A 23,195-nucleotide genomic window follows, 5' to 3' on the forward strand; every position below is an offset into this window, starting at 1 on the left:
TCATGAATCTAGGGCAGGCTTCTATCAACACAATTTGATCTGTTTTCCCTGAGGAATTAACTGCTACTTTTGATCTTTATTTTTATCAGCAATTGAGGCATATAACACATACTGCTACATACAGTCCAAACCCCAGCATTACGACTTCTGCTAACAGACAACACTGCATATAGTAAACAAATGATTTAAAGTCATAATAAAGAGAGTGGGCATATCAGAAATGTGTAACAGAGCATATGGAAAAGATGCACATTCTCATGCAACATCATTTTAACCATAAGGTTCCTAATGAAGAAGGGAATTAAACCCCACATGTCAAAATATCTTTGAGGACTAAAGATCCCAAGATCTGTATGAGCCTTCAGATGTGCTCAGCAATGTCGGTCTTTCAGAATCACAGAATATGCCAAGGTGGAAGGGACCCACAAGGGTCATCAATGTCCAACTCCTGGCCCTGCACAGCACAGCACAGCCCCAAGAGTCCCATCAGGTGCCTGGGAACATTGTTCAAGTGGTTCTTTAACTCTTTCAGGCTAGTACTGTGATCACTTGGCCAGGGAGCCCTTCCAGTGCCCAACCACCCTCTGGGTGAAGAACCTTTTGAAATGTCCAACCTAAACCTCCCGTGACACAACTTCAGGCCATTCCCTCGAATCTGTCACTGGGCACCACAAAGAAGAGTGCCTGCTCCTCCTCTTTCCCTCATGAGGAAGTTGTAGATGGCAATGAGATCTTCCCTCAGTGTCCTCCAGGCTGAACAGACTAAGTGACTTGAGATGTTCTTCATATGGCTGCCCCTCCAGACCCTTCACCACCATCTTTGCTGCCCACCTTGTGACACTTTGTTTGCCCTTCCTTGCTTTCTTCCAAAGACTCTTCTTCTCCTTATGAAGGAAAGAGTTGTCTCCCAAGGCATTAAACATAATCCATTTTATTGCACTCCTCCCATTTAACATATAGAAAAAAAGATAGGGGAAAGGAATTCCTCAGTCACCAGAATTTTGCAGAAAAAGACCTTTCCATTTTCAGAGGAAGAAAAGATTAAAACTCTGCACTATTCTATTTAATTTTTAGCCCACTGATATATGTAACTCGCATATGATGCACTTTTCCATGAAGATATTCTCTTAGAGGAGTTAAGTGTCAGAGATTTTAAGTATAATGGGAAGAGATGTCAGTGCCAACTCCACTGCTTAACTGATCCCAACACAGCACAGATGAAAGGAGCAATAAACCCACGTGTGACAGGAATAATGTATTTAGCATGTGTGACAGGAATAATGCATTTGGAGCTCCACAGACCAGCAAATGCCTAAGGCAGACACTGAATAATCCTCTGTGTGTGTTTTGTGAGAACTGCCAGTGATGAAGTCCCTACCCACTCTTGGCCAGTCTGGACAGCCACTTATTCGCTCTCAGTCACCACTGTAGACGTCAAGCTTAAACTGCACAGAACAGACTCCAACTGATGTAATTACATAATTATTCTGCTCTGAAAAACGTTTTTTCATAAATTAGCAGAGAAGAATGTGGTGGGTGAGTTTTTATTTAAATTTCAATCAAGAAACTGAGCCAGGAAACAGAATTAACTACCCTTTAAAGATCATAGACAGCTGGGGTGAATATTAAAATATAAAGAAAATTACTTTTTTTAAGCCAGAGACCAAGAAACTCTCAGAATTATCTCAGACACATCTCCCAGGAGATCCAGATAGCCACAGTACTCATCTATATGAACAGCTGATATTCAGGACACTTAAAGGAAGGAAATGGCAGAAAACAGAAGAGTTAGGAAGGTCTCACCTATCTGGCATCAGATGAGAAAACCACTTAGTCAGCCACAGCTCAATCTGGGAAATTATGTGTGTGTGTCTGTGCACATACGTTTCCTTGGCAAATTAAAAAATATATTTCTTCGACTTCTGTTTGTGCTATAGGTATTACAACACAAACCCTAAAAGCCTGCAATAATCCAAACACTGAATGCAACAGCAAATATATCAAAGAAGATGTGTAGAAATATCTCAAACAAGATATTTCATTACTCCTATGTAATTTATTGCCCTGCATAAATAAATATTTTGGTTCAAATTCTTAAAGCAATAGAGCTCAGCATTCATTCATTTCCACTTGCAAACAGCTTCCAATTTAAACTGCTATAAATAATTCACCAAGTAGCTTGTAGCAGTAACTACTGGGGCTACTGGCGTTAATGGGAAGGGAGAGGGAAGCAGTCAGTAGCACAAGCTACAGGAATTCAGAAAGGATTTAAATTTTATTTCAGTAGCTTTTTAAAAGCTGTTAACTGTAACACATTGTTACAATTGTAATCAGGATAGCATTTGTGTGACAATAATAGATAATTCCATTTCTGCCACTCCACATAACAGACCGAATTATGTCCTTTCAGAGATCAAGCACCCACAACCACACAAGAGACAGTAATTAGTGTCAGGATGGGCCACTTCCAAGCCAGAGGTCTTAATGGAGTTTCTGGTAGCAGCGTTTGCCTTCACTGGGACCCTTTATTTCATCAGATAATCACATTTGGGATTTGGGAAAGCATTAGTCCCAAATCCAACTTACAATGCCACACACAGACATAGCCTTTTAGAGTGAGTACACTTACCCAGTTTTCCAGAAGAAAGATTAGGTGTACAATGATGAAACTTTTCTCCTTAAAGATGTATTTGTTAACCTACTCATTAAAGAGAGCTACAATGCATAAGGGAAGCAAATCAAACAAGGAAGTCAAACCACACCAGAGCCAGATGACATTAAATAATTTCTCCTCAAAGCTAATGTATTCTCAAGACACAGCCACAGGCAAAGAAGCCTCACACACATTCTCTGCTTTGCTAGGGCAAGGGAAATCAACTTTGCCTATGAAGAGACCAGACAACAGTCATCCTTATGGGACAAAAGCTCCCAGTGCTGCAAGCTGAGTGCCAGCAGCTCCTGCCTCCACCTTCTCCTCTCCCTGATCTGGGGGGAAATCCTTGTGGAAGGCAAACTTTCATCGACACAAGTTCCCAAGTGGCTGAAGTATCTTCCACCAGTACCAACCTAAGATGGGACAAATATAATAAAAGCATAACTAACCTTCTAACTGAACTACAATTTTCAGTTATAATCCTTGGAAAAGGTAACTAAGCCACACACTTGGGAGACCAGTAAGTCTGGAAACGGCACCTGGAGCTGGAATCTCCTCCCTCATTTCTTCTCCCCTGACTTTGGTGTCTGCAGAGCTGTTGCTCCCACACAATCTTACTCTGCTCCTCTCTGGCCACAATTACCACTGGCAATACCTTTTTTTTCCTTCTTAAATATGTTATCACAGAGGTGTTACCACCATTCCTGACTGGCTCGGCCTTGGCCAGCAGCGGGTCCAGAGCAGGCTGGCACCAGCTCTGCTGGACATGGGGGAAGCTTCTGGCAGCTTCTCATAGAAGCCACCCAGCTACCAAAACCTGGCCACACAAACACAATACACCTATGCAAAAAACATTCTTACTCTGGTCATTACTGGTTTCAGGTGACTGGTTTTCTGGTTTTTTTATGCGTCCTCAGTGAGACACAAGGAACTTTTCTCTCACATAGCGATGCACTCACCTCCCAGAACCAAACTTCTGCAAGGGAAGTGCAACAAGTTTTACTCTTTTTGTCTTTTGGTCTACCTTCTTGCATCCCATATGGACCAGGTTTATTTGGATCACTATTTTCAGCAAACCAAATAATTACTTGCAATCAATACTACTGCCTGCAGGAGGACCCACACTGTATAGTACATATTTCTTTTTACAATCCTTGTCAAAATTCTGGCCAAAAGGGGCACTTGGAAAATAGGTGTGCATTCCTGTCTACAGACCTCAGTTCTGAGCAATAAGCTCAGAAGGAAGGACATAAAGTACAATCAAAAATGGACTCTCAGAAGTCAAGAAGTCAAAGAGTACAATGTAAATCCTGACTACTGGATCCCACATGTGTCCAGCACAGGAGCCAGAAGGATGGACTGAGTATCTGAGATACTTGGTGGTGCCTGCAGTCCATGGATTGAAGTGAGGGGGTCTGGAACTCAATAGCCACACTTGGCTAGCTCATATGTGTAGCCATCCAAACTTTTCAGGGAGTGGAAGCCAAAGTTGTGGTGGATGTAGAACACTATAATCTTAATCCATTCTGGACAGCAAGAGAAGTAAATAAAACCTCTATGCCAATCATGTTTTCAATATGATAAAAGTAGATTCCATTATTAATTCCATAATGCCTGAGTTACCATTGCAAACCTCCAGTCTATCAAAGTAAATTATGAAATACTGCTATTAAGCTTGTGCAACAAAAACAAGCAAATGCATTTTCAGGGTTTAAATTTTTAAGAAAACAGATATTCAACCAAAAAGTAATCTCTATCAAGTTTGTTGTGTTTACTTGAAAAAACAAATTCTTCCTAGCAACTGCTTAAATGAATCTTACATGCAACATGCCTATTAGGGGCCTTTGATTAAAAAAATATGGATTATTAATACTATATTCTGAGTAATCTATTTTCCCATTTGCTATCAATTCCTATAGTATGAATTACCAACAGAATGGCTAACAACAATTATTGCATCAATGGCAATTGCAAAAGGGGGTTGCCCACAGCACCTTCTAAGATTTAACCAGTGCATATCTTGGATTTTCTTGTGTGTTAGTGGTTTAAGATAACAGAAACTTTTCTGTCCAGCTATTCACTTCCCTCTGTCAAGTAGAGTTTTCTTTTCTCTAGTGGAATGAGGTCCACTTCAAACTCCTTTTTTTTACTGGTATAAAAAGTTAAACTCGAGTCAGAATCCAAAAGGTACAAGGTAGGGCTTTCTGCCCAATTTATCTCTACTATGAATTCACATCCAAAATCTGTGAATCTCACTAGTGAAAACATTGTCACACACTTGTGTGCAAGGAAATACTCCCCAGCTACTGCTGTCTGTTCAGCTGCTTCCAGGCAGCACCAGGAGAACTGCTTTATGTTTGCTTACACAGCAAACCCTGCTGACCCTGCCTAAGCAGTGAGGACGAGCTGTCTAAGGCACCCACTGGCCACACAGCAGAGCTCTGACTTGCTGCCATCCCCACCCCTGCTGTCACTGCAAATCAGTCTCGAGAAAAACTGGGATGGGGAATGGAATGAGGGCATTTATTTCAGGGTTTCTGAAGAGCAAGAATGCTTGTTGCAATGCACAAAGTTATACAAATATAAAAAGGACCTTATTTATTGTAACAATTTATAGGAGAGAAGGACTGACAACTGTCGAAAGCCGAAGTTCATTCCACAGGACTGCAGTTATCTTAAGCATCTTGGGGGGTAAAATAAGCATATAAGAAAAAAATAAAGATAGAGAAGGTAATGTATTTTTTAAATGTTTTTCTAGGGATAAAAGTGTATTTAACTTCTCCATTATTAATTCCTATTTTCACTAGTAGAATTCTCTCTGCTCTAACATTAAAGCTGAATGTAATTTTAGCAACACAAACCTAAATCTTAGTCAGTACCATCAATATTTTTCAGCTCTAGGAGACCTTTATCAGCTTCATACAAAGTGACATTTCAATAGAAATCACCACTAGGAACAAAACAAACTTTTCTGCAGCATTAGTTCATACTTCGCATGCTTTTTTGAATAGCACCCAGGGCTCTCCTTCGAGCACATTAAGTACTGCCAGTACTAAAATTCAAAAACCATGAGCTGAATCATTTATTTTCATTAAATTATCCCTAAAATTAGATTCCTAAAATAACATGTTTTTAAGAGAAGTGAAGTGTCTTTTTATTTTCTCATTATTTTTTAAGTCATCAGGATGCAGATAAAATCTAAATATTTCTGTAATTAAAAAGGCTAAAAAGCTCAAGGGAAAAAAAATGTAGTACTCAAAAACTTCAATGAACAATCCTGATTATTGGAACTGAAATCTAAGGAAAAGCACAGCTTATCATGAAGAGCAGTGTAAAATTAGCAATAATGTCTGTTGCAATATTACCCAGTTCCTGACAAAACAGTGAGGCAGTGTGCATTGATGCTTTATCATATCCTAAGCATTTCAAACATAGTTTATGTCAGTTTTACCTACTATAGCATGTGGTGTTCTTGGAGCTATTTAGGCATATAGTTCTCACTAATACAAATAGAGCACCATGAAAGAGTCTGAACATGGGAAAATAAACTGAAGCAATGTATCTCAAAAACTCTGTAGCCAGTAAACTGCCATTATAAATATCTTCAAGATCAAATCCTTAGTATCTCAGAGAAAATGTAAAAAATAATGTGTCTCTTTTTCCCATGCCATTTACACAGGGTGTGTTGTTACACTACATGCTAGGGTCTACTGAAGCATGATACTTTAATTTGCTATTACCTTCTCTTCAGAATTTCGTCATCCATCACAGACATTTTAAAAATTGCTTTTAGAGTATCACAGGCAAAAATTCACAGTTTGGAATCCCTTAGAGAAAATCTTGGTGGCTTTTTATATCCTGTGATTTTTTATACCAGGAATCTCAAGCTTAATTGTGCAGTTTGTCCTGAAGAATACTACAAATGTTTATAGAAGCTCCCAACAGAGTAAATAAGCTAAAGATGAGGAAAAACACTCCATCTGGATATTCACCATGCTGTTTAAACTTCATTGCAAATATATCCGCACAGTGTTGATGGCAAAGTAGCTACTACACCTGATCTAAAAATATGCAGGATTTCCCCCTCAGCCCCTTCTGCAATTGGAGGAAAAAAAAAAAAAAAAAAAAAGGAAGGCAACCAAAAAAACCCAAAATAACACCCAAAACATCCTTTCAAATATTACCAAGCAAAGATATAAGGGTTTGAAAGGAAGAGGGACTCTTTCTTTAAAGCTCTTAGCGTAGCAAGTAAGTAGCATCAAAAAGTTAAAAGCATTTTATCTTTATTAATCTATAGCTCTCCAGGAGCAATAGCAAGTGCTTCTAAATAATCCTTCATCCTGAGCTCAGCTATCAGCAGGTATATTACAGTGTCCTTGAAATACCACATTTCAGCTACTGTAGCTGTAATTCCGCTTCATAAACACAAATATTGCCCTCATATCCAAAAGCTTTTGCAAGTTAAGCCACTGCCTCCCTGACATCTGATTCTTCCATGAAAAGAGCATTAAAAAATATTCAGAAAAGTATTTTATTTTTGTAAAATTCTACTCATCTACACATAAATGCATGCTGTATTAAGAACAAAGATATAAGCTGTTAGGGATGAGAAACACTTTAAAAACCCCATTTGTTGAAGACACCAAAACACTGTAAAAATAAATTAAAGAAGTGAAAGAAGCTCCTAGTTTTGCTAAAGTATTTTGTAAATACAAAAATATAGTGAAAAGTAAAGACATAAGTAACTTGAAGTAAAAGCCCTGAGGTTAAAAAAAGCTGTATTAAAAATCTAAAAATCATTGAATACATAATGATGTATTTTAAAGCCATTTTTCCTCAATAGTCCATTTAAGATTATTTTCAAAAGAGAAAGAAAAATAGAAATTCAAATAATAGTGAGTTTTGACACACAATGCATGCACAGCAATAACCCTCAGGCTGAGAAAAGCATTTAACCTGAAGAGCAATGCAAGAGGCTAAAAGAATTTTAAACATCAAACCTTAAGTGTCCTATTGAGGGATAACATATGATAATCCCAATCTTCTGAGAAGCATAAAAGGTTGATAATCAAAACGAAACCAACAAAACTAAATATTCCTAACAGGAAAAGTCTGTTGGAAGAGACACTCAACCCCCAAACCCAAAACGCACACGCGAATTGGTATCTTATTTGCTGGGAAACCTTGACTTAGCTATACTCTTTATAAGGAAGATAATTCGGTTTAGTTTAGAACAGCTAATTCACAAAGGCCCTAGGAATAACAAATTATCTTTAATAAATGTATAAATGATAGACATACTCTTTGCTGGGGTTTACTTCATGCAGAAAGCTTTTAGTCCAAAAATTCAGGGCAATTTATGAGCAAAAAATGCCAGGTTTATTAATCACTGGAAGAAGGAAGAAAATACCGCAAAGGCAGCAAAAAACTCTGAAGAAAACTGAGGCATCAGTCGAAAGAGGCCTGCAAAACCTCAGAAATTGTGGAATCTGAACTTGCAGCAACTCAATAAAGACTGGGCTAAGCAGAAAGATTTAACTGAGCTGTTAATCTCAGTTAGCAGGGAGGAGAACCCTGCCTCAGGAAGGCCTGCAGGTTACCACCTTGGGAGAGGGACTGGAGGAGGATGACAGCCAAGCACACCGAGCACGCTTAAACACCGACACAGAGCCCATGGATGCTGCACACAGGGACTGACTGCAGTAAACTGCAAGGGCAGAATCAATCTCCCAGCCTGTAGCATCCTCGCCAGACAGCACCAAGCTTTCTTTTCTGTACAACTTAAAAGATCAAAGAGAAGCACTGTTGGTCTTTAAAGAACGTGTTGAGACACATTTCCTCAAAAGTTCTTTATTCCTTCCTCAAACATTTTCTGGAAATCTTTTTTCCCCTGCTAGAACTACTTGACTACTATTTAATTTGATGTGGTTCACAGTATTTAGCTTGATGTGGTTCCCAGTTCTCCTAAAAGATCTGGCTGCCCAGAAGCAACATCCTGGCCCATGGCATACCCAAAGATGAATGGTACTGTTCCACTCCTGCATGGCATTCAGCAGCTTCCTGAATCACAGGGGATGGAGATCTCATTTGCTGATGGAAGTTTTAGTGTTATGAAAATTGATTTAAATTGTTCAGGCTTAAGAACTGAGCAGATTTTTTAAAATCTCTTTATACCAAAACAATAGTTTATTAACTGTTTCCGATGCTGCCTTCCACTGAAGTCCTATCTATAAATCATACCAATCAGGCACTACAGAGTTTCAGCTGGTTCATTAAGGTGGATTTGGTTTTTCTTTTGTCAAAATGCACCAGCCCCATACTTGCAAAACACTTAATAAATAAACACTATCAATGAACCTGATGAAATCCACTGCATGATGGGCTAAATCTAGCAGACATCTACTGGTTTGCTTTTAATCCAGACTAAATTAAATCTAAAATAAGTGAACAAATACAGAAAAGGATAATCTATGAATAACACCACTTAGCTGGCAGCTTTTAAATAATACACAGGATCTCTTTTTTTACAAACATGTAGTAGACCACTCTATTGCAAATAATATACTAAAAAATATCCCAAAAATATGATAATCACTGATAATCTGTCACGTCAGCACACATTAATCAAGAGTTCCATGTATCAACATACAACTAAAAGCAATGCTAAATTAAAAAAAAAGACCATTCATCTTAATGAACAAGAAATCCAGGGAATCTAGACACTGAACAGTACACTAAAGCATAATCTACATCTAGTCTCTAAAACACAATCCACTTTTGTGAGAAGTCTGATGCTCACTCTCTATGAAGTTAGAAACTACACTTATTCACTAAGATTCAACGATTCAGTGTCATATTCATTTACTGAGTCCAGAACTGCCAAAATCATGCGCCAAAGAAATATTTTATTATCAAACATTTTGTCTGTGACTCAAACATTAGTGTGATCAAGCCAACAATCAGCGCAGCTCTTTCTTACCTTCACAGAACTCTCTCCTAGGAAGATCCAGAGAGTATTTATCTATTTGCCTTCTCACAGACAACAGAGCAACACTAGTTTATTCAATTAGGTTTTTCATAATCTGCAGATATAGTTTTGACTCACTACTCAAGGCTAACAGGTACTGTACAAGCTTTTGTGCCAATGCCGTTCATGAATCCCCACTCAAATTTAGAATGCTCACCACTCCCCTTCTGCACCTCTGGAGTGAATGATGACGATGACATAGCCCAAACTCAGGAATGGTACGAGCTCTGCAAACCCTCATCATGTGAAACACATCTCAGCTGAACCTTTCTGGCCTCTCTGCTGGTATTCCAATCCATCTCTGGAATGATTATCTAGGGTTCAATTAAGGGCTCCATTTTCTAGACTTAAAAATCTGTTTTCTTTTTCCATAAAGAAAAAGAAAATAATCATAAAATCTTATCCATTGCATAGTATATCAACATTGAAAACACTGGTAATGTTCAAGTGCAGAACATTGGTAAACTTCTAGTGTCTGTAGCTTCTAGTTTAGATCCCTCTCAAGAAAAACTGCTGGGAATTCAATCCAGGTTTTAGAATTGATTTTGTGTTTATAGATTGGAAACTGAAGTAGAAGCAAAGGCATCACCTATATTATTTCCAAACTTAACTATCAGGGCAGGAAATAATGTGAACTCACATGCAGCACATTCCTAGACCACACAAAAAGCATAAGAAAAATGTGAGCTAGAAAAATGCATTCTTCCAATGCAAGGTGTCAGTACTCAAACAAAATCCATGCTCAATGCAGTCAGTTGCTATACAATTCACAGGCTCAGCTCTAAATAAAAGTATGATTAAAAGCCAAAAAAAGTGTATTTCAGTGTGCAGTGCCTTGTGAAAGCAGTTCAGCAGCTTTGACCATCTTCATAGCAGTGCCTTTCCAAAATAAAAGATGAAAATACAAACTCTGAGGTTATTAAATGCCCTCACAATTTATTTACAATATATCACTGGCGTTTCTGCTTACTCCTCAGTTTGAATATTATCCTGCATTCAGAGATACAACACTGAAGACAGACAAAGTACAAATTTATAGGACTGGTCATGTATTTAGAGTCATCGTTCAGTCTGTAAGAATAAAAAGGGTGAATAACTCCCTTATCACCAACAGATCTGATGGATATGCATGAGCTTAAACAGATGCAAGAAATGTAAGTGTCAAAAGACTGCCTATCTGTCTTGGACCTTAAATATTAATTTAACAATGCACATGGGTTATTTCTTGTTCCAGTTATTGCACAAGTCTGGACATGAACACTAGGATTTACTGTGAAAAAAAATCCCTACCCTCAGAAAGAAGTAAATATACAGCATACATAATGGAATTGATACAAAAGAAATTCATCTTACATGCCAGTAGGATGCAGGAATGGGAAAGGAAGGAATCATGAGGATCTTTACAACTTCTACATCCCATCACAAAGAGAAAACCTCAGATATTTTAAAACCTGACATTAGCATATAGCAGCAAATGCTAAGACCCTCAAAAACATAATTATTTTAAGAATCCCCAGTACTAGTATCACCTCCTCTTGTCACCCAAAGAGAGAGATGTGTTTTCATTTGAAACTCAAATTATTTTCTGGGTACATTCTATCAGTGACAGAGAAGCTGCTTTTGGCATTAAGCCACCATCTTCTGAAAAGCTGCCATGGTTTTGAATACAAATTGCCTTGTTGAACTACACCACATATTGAGTAGTGGACTCACCAACCAATTATTTTTCCTTGAAGAAACACAATGCCAGCTCAGGTCTGATGGAGGAAAAATGATACTTTTTCTGTTTAATGTCTAAAAAACTTACATTGTTACAGTCTGAAATCAGAGTGCACTCCAAGTCTAGATGTCCCAACATCCTATCACCACAGAAATTCTGTTAGTAATTTAAGAATGCTATAGACATGAAAAAGCAATGTTTTGTTGGGTTTTTTGACATCACTGAAAAAGTAAGGTTTTCATTATAATTGTCCTAACTTCATCTCACACACACACCTATGTGCATGAAGTTGAAAGTACAAATACTGGATAAACTATGAGAATTGACAATGCTGTAAAAACAAATACATTAGAGAAAATGTGAAAAAAAAAATTGTTGCAATGAATGTCAAATTCACCAAAGACTCCATTAAAAGACACAAAATGCAAATAATGACTTCACAATATTTTTTTAAAATCCAAAACCTAGGAAGATGTATTTTAAAATAGCAACATTACAAAGTTGCATACAAAAAAATTTGTGGACCTGGCCCATCAGTTCATTTTGTAAAAGAAGTAACTGTGCTTCTATTTTCATTACTGATTCTGACTTTATACTCCATTTGCAGAAGTTTTAGATTCTTGCCCATTTCAATTTCAAACAATATTCCTCTCTCCTCCATCAGGATCTCTTATTGATTTTAATACAGTCTACGAGAAAGATCTTATTCTGTTGATTTTTAACATTAATATCTCCAAATATCTTCCATTCTGGGAGTATATTTATGTCATTTGATGGTCTGTACTACACAAGGAATCCTAGTAATTATGAACTAAATGCCTACTAATCTGGTTGTTGATGATGTTGTTAGAATGCCAGTCACGATTATCAGATCCTGGCCATTAGAACAATAATAGCAAAGGAGTATTTTCAGCAATTTAACAGTTGCTCCTACTTCAACAAATGTATTCTATTTATACTTCCCTAAGTAGGACCACAGTGCATAATAAGTTGCCTAGAAGCTGCCACATTGCAAAACTACAAGGCTAATTAATTTATCACATTAATTTGTTTTATTATGCTGAAAATATTTCACCTCTTTCTCACCAATATATCATACAACGTTTTGAAAGCAATATAATTTGAAAATTAACAGATTTGTTATTTAATGTTGCCATAACAACCATAGCAAATTGTGTAAGAAAATACCAAGCAATAAAGGATGAAATGCCATAGAAACAGATAAGAATAGAACAAGTTGTGTCAGTTCTAGCCTTAAGGAAAATTTTAGGCACAGAAAAGCTCATGGACAGAATTATGAAAAGGTGGAGAAACAGAAAAGGGCAGTTAATGTTGGAAAATTAAAAAATTAGTTGTATGGCATAGTGCCAGTGTCCTCCAACAGAGATTACATGCAGATTAGTTGCAACCTCTAAGAAAACTAAAGCACATTAGATAAAAATTCAGCATAGATAATGCAAGAAACTTGTTTTACTTTTGGGGGTTTTTTTAATCTTCTGCTTATAACAGTACTGCTGCAGTATTGCACAATATAAATAGTCAAAAGCCCTCAAAACCTGAATACAGTAATAGCCAAATTGCTGCCAGTTTTACATGGTTTTCTAAAATTCCCTCCAGCAGAAGGAATTAACAATTGACTTAGGAAGTTATGAAGGAATTCAAATGTAGGACCTATTTTCCTGTAGGTCAACCCACTACTGCACTGCATAATGAATGTAAACATGAGATGATATCATTTCATCTCTGCTCCTCACCTTTCCAATGACCTTTCAGAGAAAACATCCTGGAGCCTGAATTTTGTTTAACATGGAAGTCATACAGGCTGGATAACATGACGTCCCTACCTATGAGCAAAACATCTTTAAGGCATTTATTTCTCCTAAAATAAAAATGTTATACAGATATCTCTGTATCACAGCTAAAGTCAACACACAGAGCAGTCAAATGCAAAGTTTTGTGTACAGGAGAAGAAATAATATATTTACAGCTCTTTGTTCGAAGAATTAATAAAGCCAAAATCAAACCTCCTTCCAGTGAAACTTCATTTTGGATGGAGTACTGCCTTGAACTGAGAGCATAATCAAGGAAAACCACTTTCTTATTACATCTCTCTTGTTTCAAAGAAGGACAAAAAAGCAGATGGCATCAAAATGGAGCCCAAAGATGGTATATTTAAATTTGATACAGCAAACATATGGAAACCATTATATAAGGAAGGGAATAGTTGCATAAAATGTTCAGGTGAGAGGCACTTAATGAAAGACAAGAATCTTGGGAGCAGCATAAAAAAGGATAGAGACTAAAGAAGAAGCTTCATTCTACACAAAATCTGATCTAATCACAGGAGATAGCCAAAAGGGCCAGTCCTGCTGTGTGAAACCCTCAGGCTACCTTACATGACAATCTACCAATTCTGCAACTGTAGGGTGAGCTGGCAGAGGGAGGAGGACAATGGGGAGTTGGACATTTTTTGAGCATGACAAATTGACTCAGCTTGATTGATACATGGAAATAACAGAAATGAGTCAGTGTGCCCTTCTGTCATGCCTCAGTCTTTTCCTAGCTCCCATTTCATGGGTATGCCACCCCTCTGTCCCTGGCTCCAAGCTACTGAGGCCACAATCAACCTTTCAGCATGACAAAGACAACAGCTGACTACAGCCTTTGGGCTACAACCCATCCTCCAGCACAGGTAACCATCCTGGATCCCTCTTCTCAAGAGGCAAATTAGTAGAAGTAGTATTGAAACTTAGAGCAAATTAACTTCCTTTGAAACCTCCACCTTTGCTGGAGGTCAAATTTGGTCAATATGACTCAAAAGTTATCAGGATAAACAGCACAATAATAGAAGCCTAATTTCCTCAAGAAATGGATGAAAAATATTATACAGCTAGATAGCACAAAAATAATCTTTGTACAGGATGATTAAAAATTTGAAACACCAGTATGATTAAATTATTAGCAGAAAGCACACAGTAAGACTAAGTATCCCATTTTGGATAAGTATAGGTTGGGGGAGAGATCACAAAAATATATGAAAGATGACTAGGCTTTTATGACAAAGTGAATAAAATTGATTTTATACAGTACAACTTCTAAATCATATAAAGTATTTCCCCCAAAGCTCTGGAACACGATTAGTAGTTTTCTCAAATTCAGTCTGTGTGCAAAACTGTAAACAAGTCATTTAAATGCAAGAGTGGGGGATTCTGCAGGGCTGGGGTCACCCAACACAGCAGCTTTTCTCTTTCTGGTATTCATAGCACTTTAGAAGAAACACAGAGATGGTGTATCCTCAGCACATTTTAGGATTCACAGTATATCTGACAGCAAAATAACAATACCAATACCTATTCCAAAAAATGGCACATCTGAAAACCCAACAAGTGAAAATGTAGTACCAGCAAGCAAAGCTTTTGTACCAGTTATTTCTTGTAGACTTAGAAAATCAAATTATAAACCTTTTTCTTACTTCACAATATTCTTTAAATGCCAAATGCCTACAATCATCAGTCATTATCAGCGGACCACACAATAAATGCTTTTGAAAACCTTTTTCTAACATCATCTTACAATGTAACCTATTGCAATAGTTTCTTGTGTTCCTGTATTTCTTCCCTGTTCCCATAGAACAAGAGCTGAGTATCATATTAATTTATTCTCTACATAAATTTGATCTTCTCACATTTATAAGAAGAATATGGGCCTATGAATGAGGCCCAATTGTGGATGTAGATGGTGACCTACTCAAGTGCTGAAGTTATATAACAATGACTTTTAAAGCACAATCTAACTTATCAATTGTTTTTTAGAAAAAGCCCTCACACCCTGGAAGAGGAAGAAATAGCATCTTTGGAATAAAGGTTTCAGGTGTCACCTATTTGAATCCTCATGTTGCTTCAGTGTTACTACTGACATTCTGACTTCTTCAACTAACTGCTCAGGCAGCCCTGGTTTAATTTGGAAGCACTCAAAATCTTCTCTCTCAGAAAAGCCTCCAGCAACTTGGCATCACATCTTCTCACCACTGTGCAAAACCATTGCTTTATCAAAGCCACAATAAATTTAAAAGCAATATATAGATAGCAGAGTCCACAACTGTTGTGATAGCACTGATGAAAATGTGACAACCCTAAAACTTCAAAAAATGTTTTAATTAAAATGTTTCAGTGAAGCAATTGCTATTTTTACCTTTTACAATAGATTTTGATTATCATTTAAAACAACGCAACTAATTAAAAGAAAAGCTTAAGTAACATTCACAGTCCTGTGAGGAGATATTTCACCAGGAAGTGAATCCTTATTAGTAAAATTTCTGTCCAGTGAGCTGAAAGGCATCTGCAGACCTATGGAATATAAAACACAGAAGAAAAGAAATCTGCAGGTATTGCAAAGTAAGTTACCACAGAGCCTACTAAAACTCTCCAAACACTGAGATTCTGCAGCACCACTAGGAAAACCTACCTTACCCCTGAAATAATTGACACTTTTGAGTGATGAGGACTACACCATCCATCCAGTTTTACTTCATGTTATCCAACATGTGACACTGAGGTCAGAAGGTGCTACTAAAACAAGCGCTATGACTGATTATTGCCCACCTGAACTGGAAACCAAAGGCAGTGGGGAAAGGGAGGCTCTCCCCCACTGGCACCCAGCACAGTACATGGTCCAGGACCACACAGTGACTTATCACAGTGCTTAGCCTGTAAGGCAGATGTTTTTTCCAAAAGCAAAGTTTGAAGTGCAGCCCAACTGTATTTAGATTCCCTGTATCGCATCCTCATGACATTTGTGCTAATTTAAAGGATTCAACTAATTCCAGGTGGCTGCTTTGAAAATTTAGAAATTAGAACAAGTCTTACATGGCTATGGTTAGTGACAAAGCTCTGACTGAACATGGCTCAGCTTAACCTTTAAATATGTATACTCTAAAAGTAAGATATGACTTCTTAACAGAAGCCTCCCACAGACTAAAAGTAGAAGCCCTTCTATACTTTAAATGTGAAGTTGCCTGGTATAACCACTCTAGAAGGAAGAAATAGAAAGGAAATTTTGGTACAGAATAGTCAGGAAATACTCAATTAATGATTCCTATAGATAAGAACTTGTAAAGCACCAGTGTCAGCATGAGCCTAACATTCACCAAAATCAGTCTTAAGACATTTAACAAAGTCTTGGCATGTCTCCTGTAGATTTCCCTAAACTGATACAAGTTTTGCTGCCTTTACAGCAAAATTCTCTTGCCTGCTTTACAGGTAGACATGGTTGCTATTAAGAAAGGTAGTAAAAATAAGAATTTTTAGTCTGTACTTTTGTCCTTAAAAATCAACATATGCTTTTTTAATGTATAAATGTAGCAAATAGTCAATAGGAACCACCACAGCAAGGAGAAAAACTCAAAGGATACATCAAGCATAAAAAAAGATATTCCACATTCATGAATGCATCAAACCTGACAATTCTACTTAAATTTCCTGAAAGGTTAGTTGTGATCATGGACTGTCTGGCAATAGGTATCATGTGCTTAGGTGAGTATAAGGTGAAACAAAGCATGAAGTTTGATGGCATAATCAGACAAAAAAGTACAACTACTCCTAAAAAAACCCATATGGATAAGACAGGCAGCTTTCACTTAAATACCTGACACCTACTCAATTGTCAACCACCTGCATAGAAAGTTCTTTGAAGCTTTAAAACACCATTTTACTTTCTTTCCTTCTTTCTTAAGAACAAAATATTCTTCAAGCTATTCCCCATTGGAAAATATGCTTTCATTTAACTTCAAAAATGGAATAGGTCTTATTTTAATCTTTCACCTTTGCTCATTTGAAGAAACTTGTACTGTTGATAATAGAAGACAAACCAGATCTTACTTAAATTATGATTTAGGCTATATGTTTCTACCTTCTCAGGAACACTGCATTCCAGATTGATAGCTACTTGGGATTTTCTTGGGGGTGGTGGTGGTGTTTGGTTTTTTTTTTTTTGTTTGTTTTTTTGGGGTTTGTTTTGTTTATTTGCTTGCTTTGTGGTGTATTTTAATGTTTTCAAAGCAGTCAATCCTGCAAAAGCAGTTGGCAGGATCATCAGACTCGTGACGCAGTAGGTTTATTCATCAGGCACTCATTTTGATTTTTAGCTGAAAAACTCTAGTCTTCATTCCACAAACCATGGTTTGGGAATAGAGGATTCCCACGGCTCTGACACCAACAGCCACATTTGCAAAAGGGACTGCATATTCCCGGCTCCAGACCGTGGCAGAGCCCCGCTGGATGCCGGGGGGATGTCTGGAGGGGATGGACATGTGCAGCAGGGTGGCCGTGAGCGTCACCTCCCCCTGGCCTGGGCTGCAGGTACCACCCACCACAGCAGCTTTCCACCACCTTTGCTGCCTTTTTGGGAGACACTTCACCACTGACAGCCTAGAGCACTTGCTTTATTTTCTGAATTAACTGAAGGATTATCATGTAATAAGAATGCAGTGCAATTGTTTGGCAGCAGGTTCCAAGAAATGAATACTTTTGTGGATCCAAGGTCGTCAGGACAAACTGCAAAAATAATGAACTCATTTAAAGCAGAAAATAAGATTAAAGAACAAAAACACAGACAGTAGGAATCAGGATTGATTATGTAGCTGTAAGCATGGAAAATGCAAATCTATGAAAAGAAATAAGGGTATATTCAGAAAAATAAGCAGCCATCTAGATATGAAAGTAATGCCAACATTATCACATTCCCATAGCTACAACTAAACCAGCCCAGCAACACCATGGTACTCCTTCTTCCTCATCTGAGAATTTAACAAGCTTAAGTTCTAGAAGAGATAATGGAATATGGACCAAAGATTAAGAATTATCCCCTCATGCTAAGTCATTTGTCACAGTTTCCAGGCTTGCTGAAATTCTGGTCCTACCTCTAAAGAAAAACAAATGGTAAAAGGAATTGTCCAGCTATTCTGTGTAAGTATTTTGAATTTCCTCCCTCAGGAAACAAGGTATAAGTATGAAGCTCAGTAACTTGCTTCTGATGAGTGCTTCTTGCATATACATGGCTGGCTTCTCTTCTAAGACACTTCTCAGTCCCTAGTCACTTTTAAACAAAGTGAAGATACTGATACTCTCACAGAAAAGCATTTTCAGCATCTCTTCTTCAGACACTGTAGTCTGAAGAAAACATGGAACAAACAATCCACTTCTTTTAATTTTAACTGCATAGTAATATTCAAAATAGCAAAGTATAGATATTCCTTGTTTCACCTGAATCCAGTGAGGTAAACTTGTGATATTCCAAATTATGATATTTATAGCATGAACCAAATTTTCTTAAAAAAAAAAAAAAAAACCACTAAAACAAAACACAACCAAACAACACAAAACAACAACAGGAAAAAAAACAACTCACTCCCCAAGTAACTAAACTAAAACAACAACAACAAAAAAAACAATCCCCAAAAGAAAATAACCCAAAAAACTGAACTCCCTGTAAACAGCCACAAAATCCCCAAGAGCCAAACACCTATCACTTCTGTAAGAACTAGCCTAAACAGCTTTGGGCTATTTCAATTTTTGTAGGACAAATCTAAGGGATTTCATTTGCATATAGGAAACTGAAGCAACACACTTTATTTCTTTTCAACTCTTCCCAAAATATACATGGTACAAAAAAAAAAAACAACCTTCCATCTCTTGGGAGATGGAAGACCACAGAAGTCTCCCTGGTTAAACCAAATTCCAAATTCCTCTGCTCTGGGCTGGTCAGATCCATAGTTCAAATCCACTCCAGCCCCCATAGCGGGGCCTCAGGGGAGGTCAGAGGTCCAGAAGCAATTAATATCATTATGAATTTTGCTTCCATTAAGGTTTGATTACTGTGTACAGTGGAGGAAATTTGCGCTGTTGTACTACACTAAGTATTTACAGTGTAGTGCAAGAAATTCAACTCACTAATAAAAAAGTGGTCATCCCCTTTCAGGTATTTTTTGTGATGCTTTAAAAAGTTGCTCAGTACTGTGCCTGTCAGTGGAAGTTCACCCTAATAACAGACTGCCCCATAGGCTCTCCTACTATCCCTTTTTTCTTTTTTAAAAGTATGCCATAAAATTATACATCATACATATTTTATTTCCATTCAAATTCAACACTGTGCATGGGAATACATTTCTATGCTACAGGTACTTTAGTAAAAATCTGTGAGCAGTTTAATTTAAAAGCCATGGACAGCAACCTAAAGAAATTTTTGACCATGCAAAATGTTTTATAAACAGTTCCATGTGCACTGTTCTTCTGGAGTCTCACTAGAGACGAATAATGACCTTGTATTTGGTTCTCATTTACTCTGAATTAGCCAAACCTCCTGGTTTTAATTACATAGTTAATACACCTGGCATGGTCTAATTACAGAAAACAAAACATCATTTAAACAAAGGGTGACCTTGAACTTAGTCTATCAAAATAATGGTTAAAGTTAAGTTTTCAGTTTTTAACGAACTGCCAAGACATGCAATAGTGATTTTCCAAATGTGATCATACACCTTTAGAGCAACAGACTTACTGCATTAGGAAACATCTGTACACACCCTTTATGGCTTTCCTCATTATTAATGCAAATCCCTCTTAGATTTCAATAGTGCTATAAACAGTTCTATAGGTAAACACCAAGTCTGCACTACTGATAAGTTTAATGTGTTAGACCACACCAGATCTAGATTTGCCAAGTAACAGCTTGTAGGAGCTGACGCTGAACTACTTTTAGTGGTTTTGTATGAGTATTGCATCTATGAACAAAGGCAACACAATGTAATAGCCACGACAACATGCCACAAAAGAGGCAACAAAGGGTTCTAATACCAGAAACTTAGTTAAATACATTGGGGATTCTACTGTTGTAATGTGGTTACTTATCTGCTTGAAACTGAATATTTGCTTTAATTCCCTTTTCAGCTGTGTTGAAGAGTTTCAGTGACAGATTGGTTTTAAAAGAATGTTTCAATATAATAATGAATTCACACATCTGATAACGTTTTTTAATTCTACTTGTGATCAAGTAATGCTAAGAAGCATATTTATTAAAGCATGTGGAATTTAAAGTCAACAGAATGTAATGCCTACTCAAAATTCAGTAAGGCCTAAAATTTCTGTAATATAACCAGATCATGTACCATTTTATATTGATTCTTTTTACAGCCCTTAAGCTTCCCACCCAAGCATGTCAGTGCAGCAAATGTGAAGTGGATTTGAGGTAAATTATGTGAAAAACAATATTAAGGAAGGACAGGAATTAGAATCTGAGCATGCTCAACAAAGATCTCCCACAGTATTGGCTATTACACAAAGAGCTGGCATTCAAAGATGTACTCACAGAATATTGGTCTATGTTCCATACTGCTGACCACAGCATACTTTCAAAGCAGAATACTCCAGCACATAAAGGCAGAGAAGTTGGTTATTAGAGATTTTGACAATGTTTCAGCATAGGAACACATTACTGTCACTGCTGACATGCCAATGGTTGGAAAAGAGATGAAAAAGTTAGTGTTTTGCATGTATGTTAGGTCTGAATAGGTAATATTTTTTGAAGACAATAATTCTTCACCAATTAATAGTTTCAACTAATTCATATAAAAGTATCCTATATAGATAAGCCAATATATTCAGGGTTGCCATGAATGTTGACAAACATCCATCACTTAATTTACTTGGCTGACAAACTAGTAATAATAATGACTGTCTAAAGGAGAGAAGCATCCTAAACTTTTAATACCTCACTGACAGAATTCAATAAATCTATTAAGATAAATTAAATAGTAAGAAAAGATTTTACAACATAAACCATGTATGTAATAGGCTGTGATTAAATAATTATATATATCACTAATTATTTAACTGAAATGCAATAGCATCCAAACAAGACTCCACTGCCTGACACAGACACATTGCAAACTGCCCAGGAAGGGACATGATCTAAATGAGATTTATCACTAAGTAATACATCTTTGAAAATGAAGATTTGAGATACATGGGAGTGAGAAGAATTTATACTTCACATGAGACCTGATGGCAGGACCCTTGTGCCTTATTGCAGCTCTGCTATAAAGTCACTGTGAAATCACTCACTTTCTGTTTCTCTGTCATCATTCTCCTGACAACAGCATTTATTATTTTTTTTTCCATTACTAGATTACAATTAAGGAAGTCCTTGAATAAATACTCAGATCTGAATCCTTCTCACTGTGCTCTCTCAACCAAAAGGTCTCTGTCAGCGCAATTATGTTGTTTTAGCTCTAGCAGAAAATCTTGTTTTCACAACACAGGCTATATGCCAAACACACAAACATGGCACCCACTAACATACTACAAAAATAACATAAATTCAAACAGATCTAGCATGGCTATGCTGCTTTGAAACAGAAATAATCCTGTCCATCAAACAATGTTCGTGACATAAACAACCTGGAGCAAACAGGCATGTTACATCAGCACAGAGAAATAAAATCAACACCAGCAGTTAAAAAGGTAATCTGGAAAAAAGCCTTGAGACTATGCAGGGCAAAATGCTCTATAGCTGAGTTCTCACAAACTCTGAAATGAATGGGCGCAAATAATTAAAATACAGTTTCACTACAAACTGAAAACCATGATAGTTTCTCCTGAAGATTATTTCCCTAAATAGCAAAATAAAAATAAAAACCAGCATTTCACAAGCATGATACAAGAAATTTAAAATAATTTTTTTTGTTCAATTAAATCTGATCCACAAACTTGACATTATTTAGTCTCTGAATTGTTCAAAGCACATAGTTAATTATAGTTCAAACGACAGCACAATATAGTTGGCAAAAATATTGCAAGAAAGGCAAATCTATAGTGAAAATAAGAATACAATCCTAAAAATGAGTGCAAATTCATCCCTATTACCTTTTCTTCCTTTATACTGGAACCAAAAGATGAACTTAAAAATTTCAAACCCTGTTTCCTTAAGGTGGCATTCATACTTACAGAAGTGAACTTAATTAACCTATCTCAAGATGTATAGTAGTAGATACTCTCTTCTCTAAAGCCCTTAATACCAAGAATAAGATCTCACAATATAGTCCAAGGCAAAAATCACCCACTATAAAAAAGCATTCCTACAAACCACCAAATTACATGAATGACACACTGAGACTGATGATAATGGGCCCATCTCTGCTTTCTACAATATATAAGTATTTTAATAATCCTGGCAGCATCCCTAAGGATAAATTCCTTGCTGTCTGCCAGTGGCTAACCTCTTCCTTCTGGGAGACTAATAATTTATTTACATGGTATCTAAAAACAGCTTACACATGAAACAACAGAGGGCTTTTGGTTGGTTGGTTCTCATTTGGCAGTATTTTGTCTTTGTGTCCAAAAAAAAAACAAAAAAAAAGACTCAGCTCAAGAACTTTTTTTCTGAGTCTGTCTAGAGTCTGTTCAACTGTAGGGAGAAAAAGTAGCTCTTTCAAGAAGATGACACACAGCCCAGCTAATCTCCCCTGGCTCAAGGCATTTATAAGGGTTTTTACAAGGTTTTTACAAGGGTTTCCTGTGCTATGATTCCAGAGCCAGGGATGACTTGTCACAGTTTGAATTTAGTGTTTTGCTGAGAGATGTCCTGTACCAGGGAACCAGCAATTCCCACCTGTGAACACTCCTGATGCACGTACAGAATCAACACACAGGGAACCGATCATATTCTTTACTGCTACTGATCACTTGGTTGTGTTTCAGGGATCTTCAAAGTAGACACAAATACCAAATCTTTTTAATAATTCC

At 37.1% G+C, this 23,195-nt stretch overlaps 1 protein-coding gene across 1 annotated transcript in view; it reads right to left on the reverse strand.

Annotated features, from left to right (window-relative positions):
* Positions 1–23,195, reverse strand: part of STK3 (serine/threonine kinase 3) — a 125,850-nt gene that overhangs the window by 3,193 nt on the left and 99,462 nt on the right. The window lies entirely within an intron of this gene.

The sequence above is a fragment of the Melozone crissalis genome, unplaced genomic scaffold (genome assembly GCF_028551555.1).
Source record: "Melozone crissalis strain CALT ecotype California unplaced genomic scaffold, PUWL_Pcris_2 ptg000002l_1, whole genome shotgun sequence".
NCBI lineage: Eukaryota > Metazoa > Chordata > Aves > Passeriformes > Passerellidae > Melozone > Melozone crissalis.